Here is a 13,597-nt window from a genome sequence, read left to right on the forward strand (position 1 = left end):
TCTAAAAGTATTATACGATGAATATGAGCAGATAAAAGATATACATTATCTATATAATTAAACAACTGTTGGATGATGATCCAACAGTTCTTTAATATAATTTTTGTTTTTTTTTTAAATGTTTATGTTGTATTATTTACAAAAATTTATATATGTATACTAAAAATCTATATATATATATATGAGTAATCCAGGGATGTATACAGTAACTGTCTAATGGTAATCTGATGGCTACGATCATTATGAATAGTTTAAAATATGTTGTAAAGTATTGTACAGTAATATGAACAGTAAAGATATACATTATCTATATAATTAAACAACTGTTGGACGATGATCCAACAACTATGATTAAATGTCCATAAAGAACAGTAATCCGTTAGTATTTAACTTCCCTTTTACCCCCTACCGTTCACTTCAAATGGGTCCATGTTGTGAAATCTCATTTTTGCCCTTGAAAATGGTGGGAAAAAGCGTCAAATCACATTATGTCCAACCTTTTTCGAAAGGCTTTTACGCTTGGTTTTCGATGAGACAATGCCTAGAAGTTGCATTACATCTTGTTCTTCTCCTCATTTCTCCTCATTTGGTTTGTTCGACTTGATTACGCGGTTTCGTATCTACGGTGAGAATCTCTTCGTTGCTAACATTTTGACCATTCTGCGAGTGTTTATTATAGAGGGTTTTTGTGGTAATGATATATGTAAATCTGTTTGGGAAAGCGAGTCCGGGTGAAGTTTATCATACCGAAATATATAAATCGGTTTCTCAATGGAAAAATGAAGTTGATTTCCATCGGATTGGTCAAGTGCACTCCATCTTCAAATGAGTATGTAGTCGATCTTGTTGTCGAGAGCAGACGATGTGCCATTGTAGAATCCTACTGAAAACGAGTTCATTTCGTTGTAAAGTTCTTCTCGTTTATGGTAGTTCTACTCGTTTATGGTTATCTAGTTGTATATTTTTAAATCTTTGTTTAACTCTTTGCTATTATCTGTTTAAATATATTACAAATTTGTTTAATAATTGTAGTCTCCGTTTAAATTTATCTTTACCTGTTTAACTATTCATATTAACGTGTAAATTCTCAAAGTCTCTGCGTAAAATATTGATCTTTTTCTTTTGAACTGAAGTGTTGGCAGGTAGCAGGTGGCAGGTAGCAGGTGGCAGGTGGCAAGGTTATGGTATCCCGTGTATAAGAATTAATGACGGCATTAATTCTTGTGCGCGGCTAACATCAAATATCCGAACACCCGTTCGTTGTGATCGATCGATCTCGGTCCACTGTGTGTTTCACTTTTTTCTCGGATATGAAGCGTCGACACGCTTGTGGACTTCACGACCATAAATGGCAAGGAAGAACCCTTCCATGGACAACCACTCCTCGTCAGTCGTGCGTCGATCGTCCTCCTCCTCCTCATCACGCTTCTTGTGTATGATATTCAGCTGAGTCGAGACGAAAATTCGAAGATCAACTCTATCTTAAAGGATGTCTCATGATCCTCCTCATCTTGAGAATCGATCGTCGATAATCACGCAACAAGTTAAACTATCTTTTCTTGCCCAAGTCGAAATTCCCGCATAATTGCACGAATGCGGAGGATTCTCCGGTGATGGATGGCGAGGCGAAGCAATTAAGCGGGCATTTCGACTTGGGTAAGAAAAGAAAGTTTTTCACTTATTGCGTGATTGCGGAAGATTCTCTAGAGGAGGAAGATTATGAAAACATCCTTTAAAACGGAGTTGATATTTATCACTGAAAATTGTTCTTACCGTTTAAGAACCTTTCGTCAGTGTACAAATATTACTTTACGTGTTTAACTCTCGGGGATCTTGGCTTAAGTCGAGACCATGGCGCATTGATTAATAGAGCGTTTTTATGAATGTGTTTGCTTAACCTTTTTTTAATGTGTTGCGTTCTACGTTGTGCGGGGTTTTAAGTTGATGCGCATGTTGTGCAGACCCTGCGTGAGCATTCGAGATGTACTGGATACTTGGTGAGTCGAGCCGAAATCTTAATAGGCGAGCGAGGGTCGACTCGCGAGTGTCAAGGTCAGGAAGAGCGTTGTAAATGTTGTAAATGTTGTAAATGTTTTATTTTAAATGAAACAAGCTTATTTGAGTGTGAACTTCTGATATTTAATCAGATTCTCCATTGTAAAGCGTTTAAAATTTTTTTAAATAAACAAACTTATTTGAGTGTCGACTTGTGATAACTTGTGAAATTTAAGCAGAGACATAGTAAAAAACAATTTGAGAAACAACAAACGGTATTGTAAACAAAACAAAAAGTTAAACAATAATCGATTTACTCTTTAAACAATGACAACGGTGTTTAAGCAAATACATAAAAGATGTTTTAAGCAGATGACCGGGAGGTACCCATCTTCAACTCGATGTCGTTGAAAGCATTCAATTTAAACAATAACATATATTTTTAAAAGCAGAGTAATCACTATATTTAAAGCGGTTTTACATATTATTTAAATGATATAGAATTTATTTAAACAGATTAACAGTTATTTTTAAACACTATATGTATCGGTTTTAAACATAAAAAAAGCTTGAGCGTTTAAGCAGAGACTCATGATAAGGTGAGAACTTTCATTCGGCGATGACAATATAGCTTCCTTTGCGGCGAGTGACATATATTTCCTTTTTTGCCCTTGGGATGGAGGGAAAAATATCGCCCAATCACATCACATCTAGTCTAACCTCTTTGCATACAACTGTGCACTTTTTTGTTTGCCTTTCTGATTGCTGTTTGTTCTTTACATCTTCTTCATCTTCATCTTCTTCTTTTTGTTCTTCTTTTCATTTGGTTTGTACGATTTGGTTTTCGGCCGATATATTATGGAGAGTTTTTGTGGTATTGCTAGATACAATGGGGAGGAAAGAGTGCTAATGTTCACGACTCAGACTTCTTGGGAGTTGGTGTTAGCTGAGATATGTGAGCGATGGGGTCTCGAAGTTTCCCTTGTCAAGGTGAAGTTTATCAGACCCGATGGATATAAAATGGTTTGTCCAATAGAAAACGATGTTGACTTCCAGCGGATGTGTCGCGTGCACTCCATCTTCAAATGCGCTGTAGTTGATCTTGTTGTCGAGACAGACAATGTGCCATTGTCGAATCCTAATGAAAATGAGTTTTACTCGTTGTAAGTTCCTTCTCTTATATTTGATCCAGTTGTATATGTTCATTATTGTTTAAGTATATCAGTCACTGGTTAAAATCTTGTACTATTCGTTTAAGTTAATTGTTCACTGTTTAACTATTTAATTTAACGTTTAAATATTTACTTTGTCACTTAAACAGTATATTCTCTGCTTAACATATTGATCTTTTCATTTAACTGAAGTGTGGGATGTCTTCCTTCCTCGTCAGATCATTCTGAAGTGCTGTCGTTGGATATCGAACAACGTTTTGACGATGTTGAACATTTCAGGGACGTACTTCGAAATTTTGCAATCAAACGGAATTTTGACTTCAAATTCATAAAGAACGAAAAACATCGGGTGACTGTGGGATGTCCTGCCGATGGTTGTCATTGGCGCCTTTATGCATCAAAAGAGTATAATAAAAATACTTTCAAAATCAAGACAATCAACCCGTCGCACTACTTGCGGTGGTGGAATAGGTTGCGTCACATCCGAAAAGCGTCCAAAAATGGGTAAGCGCACGAGTGATTCGAAGCTCGAGGACCGACCCTTAGCTAAGGCCATCGACATTCGGAAGGATATGTTGCGGGGAACATGGTGTCCACATACCATACAAAGCAGAGCTTGGTTGGGAAAAGAGCATGCCGGGTGGTCCTCGGCGAGCGGTGACATATCCGGCTATGACTTGTTGCTTTGATATGTGCATAAGGTGGGTTTGAGACAAACCCGCGGCGTTGCGATCGTGGAAAGAGGCGGTGATCGTTTTAAAGCGTGCATTCTTTTTCTTTTCGGTAGCGTGTATTGTGGGATTCAGAGGGCTTGCGAGGCATCTGCTATTTCTCGATGGTACCCAGCCTCCTTGGAAAAGTATTGGGGTACACTCATTTGGGTGCCACGAGGGAAAGATGGAAACAATGGTTTTTCCACGTCGCCTTCGGTATAGTCGACAACGAGACCGGCGCCAATTGGACTTGGTTCGTATCAAGTTAGGGCGATGCTTTTATACGAGGAAGGAGATTATAATGAGATAATTACTTTCGTGTCGGACGGGTCGAGGGCCTTGTGAGCGCAATTGCGAGAGTCTTCCCTTCTTAGCCACATGCGTCATCGTCTTCGACATTTGGAGGCCAATTTTATGAAAGCCAATGTCGGTTGGGAAGGCATTGAGGGAGGAGTCTTTGGTCTATATGCTTTTCGCATTGCGTGGGATCCACGGCTAAAGAATTCGATGATCTGGTGAATGAGCTGCGAGCCGCATCACCCGAAGCCCATCGTCTGGTTGATTAATAAATCGGATATGGCACATTGATCGAATTATCTGTTCGGAGGTGATCGTTGGGGTGAGATGTATTCAAATGTCGCGAGTCGTTCGATGCTTGGATCAAAGAAGCTCGTCGTTTTACTGGGTGACAAAAATGGTCGACTCTATAAAGATCTGCGAATGTTAATTTACACTTAACATTTAGTGTTACCCTTTAAACATTTCCATATTTGTTTAATTAAAATTATCTGACTTTAAATATTAATTTAATCGTTTAAATATTTACCATCTTGTTTAAAACAAGCTTACTAATTATTTAACCATCATTTGTCTTTGTTTAACCTTATTTGCAGGGTTCGAGTTGATGCGCATGTTATGTAACCCAGGCGTGAGCAAAGCAAACAAATGGGAGACCTACTTATGCCCGGACATACATTCAAAGGTAGAGATAATTGTCGAGGGATAGCGAAATCTTCGTGTTGGTCGTTGTGTCGATGATCGTTCTGCAGTGATCAACCCGATCTCGACAACTCAGTAGATCTTTCCATCGGAACTTGTTCAGTATCGGAAGGTGGCGAGTTTATGGTATCCCCTTACAAACACGCTTGCTGCTGCAATAATGCTGAGCAGACACCAGCGTTCATCGATTTATTAGCGGCTACTTCACGGTCGACAATTACAAAGCTGGCGTATAAAGGGAAACTATATTCCCATACACGAGCGATGACAAGCCTTGAGGCGGAATCCAGTGAACTTCGTTTGCGACCGCTGTGCGAGAACACGAGCACGGGCGTCCCTAAATGAAAGAGGATTGAGTGCATGGCGTTTGATGTCCGCTAGTTACATTAGCGGCCACTGCTATGGATCCGGTCACGATCGTAGATCTTGCTGATGAAAGCCCTGCCCTGAGCTAGGCATTGTAAATAAGTCGACTTCTAAAGAGAAACAATCGAATTGAGTGGCAACTTTTTCATATTTAAACTCTTATTCTTTATAGTGTTATTATTTATTTAAGCAGAGGCGAGTGTTAATTTAAGCAGAGACTGTAATTTTAAATCTTTCAAAGCTGATATTTAAGCGGTAGAAGGTAAATTTAAACAATTAAAAGCTGAAATGTAAACAATGACAACTGTAAATTAAACAATGAAATGGCCCGAGATGGAATTTAACACGCTTTACAATTGAAAACAAACAAAAATTTACAACGACATATATAAGTCATGTTCTTGAAAACAAAAAAACAATGAATTGAATTTGTCTCGGTTTACATTCGAAAAACAAAATTGACATTGACATATACAAGCCACATTCTTGAAAACAAAATTTAACCCGCTTCAGCGACCCCACTTTCTCATGGATGCGCGCCTGCCTCCCTCCTTAAGTATACGGGAAACATACTTTAATCTCGGGGTGAGGGACGATCATGCTGCGGTGGCAGTAGCTTCTCACCCCAAAGTAATTGCTCGATAAACCGCATGACATAGGCGGGTAGTGATCGGCGCTTTCTTGTTTTAGCGTGGGGTTTTCCATGTCGATGCGCTAGTGGGTACTTTGAGGGTCGCAGACTCATGCGAACTCCATATCAACACAAATGTCGAATAGATTCCGCTGTCGAAATATGCAAGTTGAGATTAGAATACCGATTAAATAACAAATACTATTAATCGGACATAATTTATTAAAGAACTTACCATGTCCAACGCGTCTTTATCGTACCCCGCGCATGAAGAATAATGCCTGTACTCTTGTTTATCATTGTCAAGGACGAGTACATGGAAGTGGCCATTCATGATTATCGGGAGGATGACAATTTGAACTTCATGCAAGTTGCGCACGGCATCTCCGATCATACTCATAGTGGTTTCATGTGCGTCGTCTTGCTTTGACATAAACAGCGCCAACGGTCGTGTGATGGAGGCGCGCTTCTTGTAAGGATATGACACTTTGCACAGCGACTTTTGTATTATGCATACAAAAGCGTCCATCACATCATCTGTGACCATCTCCTTCCCCTCAAGCAGAGTGTATAATTTGTCCCGTGTGGTGCTGACAACATCATTATTCCACACGACAGTGCTGAGGTTAAACGATAACAGATATAATTAGACCATATTGTAAATATTTAAATGATATTATCAATTTTTCAAATGATATTATAAATAATTAAACGTTAAATAGATAAATTAAATGATAATATATAAACATTTAAACACTATCATAAAAAAACTTTAAACTTACCGATCCATACTGGCGATTGAGGAAGATCCTCATCAACTCCTCGCTTTCGATGTTGTTAAGACGCCGATTAGCAAAACATTTTTTTTCTTCTTCGGATTAAAGACTTTCCGAGCCGTCTCGTCCAATTGTTGATTGGCCTTCATCATCTCTCTCGTTGCTCGGTCGGGGTCTCATGGGGCGTCATCATCGAGCCTTGGCGGTGTTGACACCGGCGGCATCTTTCTTCGATCGCGGGGGCAGCGGCGGCGAGCATCAACCGTAGACACATCCTTACATAGTTGTTGTTGTTGTGGGGATTGTGTCCGGCTCCCGATCTGAGGGGCGAGCGGTGACATCATCAACCGCAGACACATCCTTACATGCTTGTTGTTGTTGTGGGATTGTGTCGACGCGATCGCGAGGGGACGACGACAGCATCAACCGCAGACATACCCTTACATGCTTCTTCTTGTTGTGGGATTGTGTCCTGCTTCGATGCGGTACTGTCGGCCACGGCCACGGCAACAGCATCAACGGGAGACACACCCTTAGCTTGTTCTTGTTCTTCAGGGATTGTGTCCATCTTTAATGCCGCACTCTCGGCAGCCGGTTCCACCGGGTAGAGGATTTCGTTAACAAGAGAGTAAACGATCTTCTCAACCGCGGCAACGGCCACATCATCTATGATGTCCTCCACCGTCATAGCCGATGGTGTTGCTATTGTTTCATCGTCAGCCGGCGGTGGAGCGAAGGCGATTGTTCTCCTCTTTTTTGGCAAGTCTCTTCAAATGTGGTCGTCTTGGAATGGCCATCCCGAGTGATGTCGTCGTCGTCAAATTCGGCGCCTCGTTCGTCCGGGTGCTTCATTTCTTTTTGAGGGGACGAGCGCGATCGATTGTGAACGTCTTTCCGAGTGGCTCAACACGAGCGACAAGTCGAGAAACTCGGTCAGTCAATATCACGCACGCTGCGTAAGAGTTCGCGGTGACATCTTCGCCCTAATGTCACCGGTGGGGACTGCCCGCAGTCGGAGGGGCTGGCATGGTCGGGTGCCACGATTGGGGAAGCTGTCGTTGTCGTGGTAGGGGGTTGTTCGATCTGGCGGGCTAGGGGAGGGCTTCTCCGGCGTCGAGGAATGCGTGCGCGTGGTTAGCTGGAAGTAGGAGAACAACGTTAAGCGCAGCGCGATGAGGTGCCTCTCATCCCCGCCTTGAGCAAGTGGTTCCGGGAGTAATAGCATCCATCCGTCGAGTTGGCCCTCAACAAATATTTCTTCTTGACGTTCGCGGAACCAACTCGGAAACTAACATATTTAAAACCAAACAATTTCGTGAAATCATTCGAGTTTAAACTATAAAAAAACTATATTTAAAGCGAGTTTTTTTATATTTAAACATTATAGAATATATTTAAACGGAGAACAAAAATATTTAAACCTTTATGAACAAATTTTTAAAGCGTAAATAATAAAGTTAAAGCGCTAAATAATATGTTTAAACATTAAAGACTTACGTTAAATATTGTCCATGATTTATTACCTCTTTTTCCTTGACGATGACAAGATGGTTTCTACCGTCGCTTGTTTCCAGTAACTACTTTCACCGTAGCACAACATCCTTGGGATCTTGCGAAAGCGGACTTTCTTTCCCGTTCGGGTCGACTCGTAAAACCCAGGGACGTTAAGCGACCGAGCAACCCTTAATATACCCTGTGTTTGTCTTCTTCCCGGCGCATCTATCTTGCACTCGAGCTGCTGCTTGTGGAATGTCCTCCATAAGCCACTTGTAAAGTCGCTGCGCCCGTACGTGTATCGCCCCATGGCGGGTAGATCATCGACATAATCAACAATCCGGGTTCGGGACAGAGCATGATGTATTTGGGAAGAGGACTCGTACCCATGAGGTACACCATCGAGTTTGACAAAAATTTTCTTCTTCCCCCCTCTGTCGAACAAGTTGCACAAGAGTGCTCTTGATGGAGTCTCTATGTCTCTCGTAGGTTTTTGATAAATACCTCCCTTCGAGCGAGGCGGGTTTTATTCTTCTTAAACACGACTGCGTCGCCATCACAACGCAGACCAAGAATGAGAGCCACATCTTGAGGCCTGAAACTTAGCAGGCTTTTCCTGATCCTGAATTTATTGGTGCGGCCATCGTACCTTTGCAATAGAGAATCAAGAAGGGCCCTCTCTTGGTATATAGCTTCCAGTTTCGATGAATCTTGTAAGCGGTGTCCTTCGGATGATCTCGATGATCGAGGGGTCATGTTATCTTTCAATTCAGCTAAGATCTCCATTACCAGTGTCAAATAGCATCGCCTATTAACTAGGTTGACCGCCATAGCCACAAGCCTGCGATAATAACAACACATTCAACATGCAATATTCACAAATGTTTAAGCGGAAATATAAGGTTTTAAATGGTAACCTCGGGTTCTTAAGCAGAGATATCAATTGTTAAGCAGAGACCTAGTTTATTAAATAGAGACAACGATACTTAAGCAGAGACAACAAAAATTTAAAGCTGTAACATCTCATTTCTTAAACGTAAACCTCATTTGTAAAACTGCAACCATATCAAATGAAAGGGGAAATGTTCATTATAAATATTACACAAATCATAACAATCGAAAAAAACTATTTTCGATAGTGTATGCATACTGAAAATGCAAAACAAAAACAAAAACCCTAGCCAGAAAGCGCCTCGAGACTAACAAAACCCAGTAGAAATCCCCTGCGAGACTTCATATCTTCCAACAAAAAGCAGGGAGCACAAAATAAAACCGAAAAAAATCTTTCTTTATGTGAATAGTTAACATAAAACCATACTCGATACCTTAGATTACAAGCGATGAAATGCCAACTACTTGCGCGGGATTTCTCCTTCGAGATCTCGATGGAAAGGGAAAAAGCTGCAGATTCTGAGGACTGCGCCGGTAGAGACAACTCGGAGCGACTTGAGAAATGGAAAAGCTGAAAACGCGAGTTGAGAAAAAATAAGTAAACGTCTCCAGTAAATTCGTCTCTTGGGGTTACCCTACGGAAATCCCCCCCACTTCCTCTCATACAGCCAAAATGGCTGCAGCCATGACTCCCCATGCAAGGGCATTTTCATCCATAAAATTTGAAAATCACTCCGTTGACATCCGTTACATGCTTTGGGGGTTTGAAAAACATAGAGTTTAAAAGGAAAGGGTTTTTGGGGATTGTAAAACTAACGGGGTGTTTTTGACAATATTACAAACTTAGAGGATTTTTTTGGCAATTTTCACTATATATAATTATGTGGGGGAATGAATTATTAGTAGTCTTTATAATAGTGCTGCTTTGTTATAGTTGTAGCTTATGTCATTTATTAGTCACACCTCTCATTTTTCCTCTTTAATGCATCATGATTGCAGCCTTTGGCTACTATTATGATTTGACTCCATATCTAACTCCTTTCTAAAAAACTCATTGTTTTTTATTCTTAAAAAAAAAATTATTAACAATGAAAGAGAATATTTACATAATTTATTAATAACTTACATTAAAAGATAGAATTGTTAAATATTTTTTAAAATATAAATGTAACACATTAGTCACTGGATTAAAAACTTCAATCATTTTTGTAGGGTGTAATCTAGATTTTTCTTTTTTAAAATGAAAACGAAAATATGATTCATAGATTAAGTTTTTCAAGTTAAGGGTTTAATTGGCTCACTTTTGAAGTACCTTTGACAAATAAAATATTTTTTTTTATCAATATTGTCAAACATAAAAAAATTAAAAAAAAATTAAAAAAATTAAAAAAATAATAATTTAAAAAAACCAACATTATTGTCGGTATAGATTTTGTCAAAGTATCAAAAGTTCAAACATTGGCGTTGGTACATATTAAGCCAAAAGATGACAAGTGTTTAATTTGGCCAAAGAATGAAGAAATTAAGACAAAGTCAAAAGCTTTGACATCTGAAACAAAGAACAACATCAAATGAAATCCAAAAATCCCATCCATACACACCAACCCCCCTTTGTTTTTAAGTTCTTTAAACCCTTTCTACTTTAATTTAATTAATATCTCCTTATTAATTCTTTATATCTTCTTTTTCTTATTTTTATTATTTAGTTTGACTATTTTGTCTCATGCCACCCTTGATAGTATTGAAATCTTCTCAACAATTTCCATATAAATTGGCTTTCATTGACTCATTGATTCTTTTGTAAAGATGAAGACAGTAAAGATGATGAACATGAAGAGACTTTTTTTATTTTTATTTTTTTTAATAATTTCCTTAATTTCTTATATGCATATGGAGTTTGGGTTGACAATGGATCACATTTTCACATCATCTTTAAGTCAAAAGCTTGGAAATTTTCATCTTTTTAATATATATGGTATGATTGTATGTGACTTGTAACAACTCTTTACTTTTTGTATTTTTAATAAAAAGTTTTAAATATACTCATTTACCTCTATGTATTTTGACCATAGACTTGTATTTTAATCAATGTTTCCATGAAATATTTCATTAATTATCTAAAAGGATGAAATTAAAATGAACATTTTAAAAAAAATCAAATATGGAGACTAAAAAGCTTATTGACAATGTTCTATAATGTATAATTTTCTTATTTACATATTTTAAAATTTTAAATCAAAACAGAAACACAAAAACTTTTCTCACCAAACACATTGGTAAAAGGTTGGTGATGATTTAATTTTCTTATTTTTCATGTATTTATTTTGTTTATAAATCATGGACAAAGTTAGATAAAAGACATGTCCATACATTAGAGATAATAACACATCTATACACACTCGTACCCTCACTTTGCGTAAGGCTGAGGTTTGACGTTGCCTCTTTAATAAAAACATAATAATATTCTACACAGATAACTCAGTATCAAGTGCCAGTAGACCGAGAAACCATTAGCCGATAATGTTTTACTTGCTCATAAACTAAAACCATATATATAAGTGTGGATATAAAATGAAAAAAATTCAAAGCATGCAAAATGGTAGGTTAATAATACTAAGAAAAACAAAGAGATCAAAGAAAAAAAAAGCAATCCATGTGTTGCCACTTTTCAAACCCGTGCGCCTCACGCTTTCTTTCTTATTCAACTCTCCTCTCTTTCTCTCTTTCTCTTTCTATATATATATATATATATATATATATATATGTCTAATTAATCTTATGAACCATAAATAAGAGTCCATTTGTGAAGCATTAATTCAAAGTCTCTGAAATAATAGAGAAAGTGTGATCATGAGTCCCAAGAAGTGTTATTTGATAATGAATGCAGTGATGCTGTTGTTCTTCATCTTCTTAGTTTGTTTGCCAACTTTGTGTGTTGTTGTTGAGGGATCAAGACCACTACATGAACATCAAACTGGTTCATCATCATCATCATCATCTTCATTTTTTCATGGTTTCAAGATTTCCAAGGCTTATTCTGGGCCAAGCAGGAGAGGAGCTGGTCACTGAGTGGTTTTTGTTCTTCTCTTTTGTTTTAATTATTCTTTTTTATTTGTTTTTGGTTTTGCTTTAGAATCTTTGTTTTTTTTTTCTTGGCTTTAGTTGGTTAGATTGGAAATTAAGTATACATTGAGTTTGATGAAGAAATACCAAACTTCAATTTCATTTTGTTTTTTTCTTTTTTTCTTTTTCCCATCATATGAGTACATTTCTTGTTGTATATGTTTGTTTCAACTTTTCCATTTTCCTCCATGCAAGCAAATAGAATCTCTTTATCTCTCTCTAAATAATATGTTGAGGTTATCTTTGTTCAAACCGGCACAAAAGCAGGGATATCTCAGGTTATCTCACAACCTGGTCCAACCAAATATTTCAGCAATTATCTCTGTGCCCGAATTTGTTCGGAATATATATATATATATATATTTTGACAAGATGAACAAACCATAGTGTACACTGTATTAATCACGTTTTAAGAGAGAATTGAATTCTTAATTTTATGTATGGGAGTAAAATCTTATTATTCGATTCAATTATTGCAACAGTGAGTGACCATATAAAAGAAATATCTTAGTGATGCATCTTTATATTATACTAAACTCTAATACATGCTATGTGACAATAAAAATTTGATATAAATCATTAATCTATTATTCCACACTATTTGTATATTTATGAGTTAACTAATTTGTGTTTTCGTTAACTAAATGTTATTATTGTACCATTTTTTTAACACAACCATTAATAAATAATTTTCGCCATTTTCATCAAACATATTAAGTTTTCAAAGTTTAAAAGTGCAAAATTCTCAAATAATTTTTGTCGTAATTTTAATAATATAAACAAAAGGAAAAAACATATTTCTATATTTTTAATTTTTCTTCTTATGTTAGCAACAGTACTTTTATATTAGAAGGAAGATTTATATACGTAAAAATAAATAGTAAATTTTAAAATGAGTTCTTACAAAATACTAAGATTAGCTCGGCTTTAATTTTTTTTTTTAATTGGAAAAGTACTATAACTTTGTTTAAAAATAAGAGGCTTACAAAAATTTCAATGAAAAGCAAAAAAATATAAAAATAAAAAAAATCAACCAATGATAAGTGAGATGGAAAAAATAAAATAAAAATAGCAATTCTTTAAAAACAATCAAAATCATTCTTTATTATATTTCAGTCGAAATTCAGACAATAAAAACCGAGTCTTTCATTTAATTTGTTTTATAAACCATTTAAGATCTTTGTCGTTTCCAAAACCATAAACACTCAAAGAATAAACATTGAATCCATTTTTATGAAGACGAAAAAGCACAAAAATCAGCTTTAAAATTAGTAAACAATAAAAAAAATTATAAAAATACAAAATAAATATATAATTAAAATAAAAATCACTTAAATTTATATTTCACTTGCCCACCAGGTGTTCGACGTTTTGTTTAGCACGTTTGGCAACGGGCGCGTGTGAGCGCGCACAAGGTGTTCGACGTTTTGTTTAGCA

The sequence above is a fragment of the Dioscorea cayenensis genome, chromosome 9, assembly GCF_009730915.1.
Source record: "Dioscorea cayenensis subsp. rotundata cultivar TDr96_F1 chromosome 9, TDr96_F1_v2_PseudoChromosome.rev07_lg8_w22 25.fasta, whole genome shotgun sequence".
Lineage (NCBI taxonomy): Eukaryota > Viridiplantae > Streptophyta > Magnoliopsida > Dioscoreales > Dioscoreaceae > Dioscorea > Dioscorea cayenensis.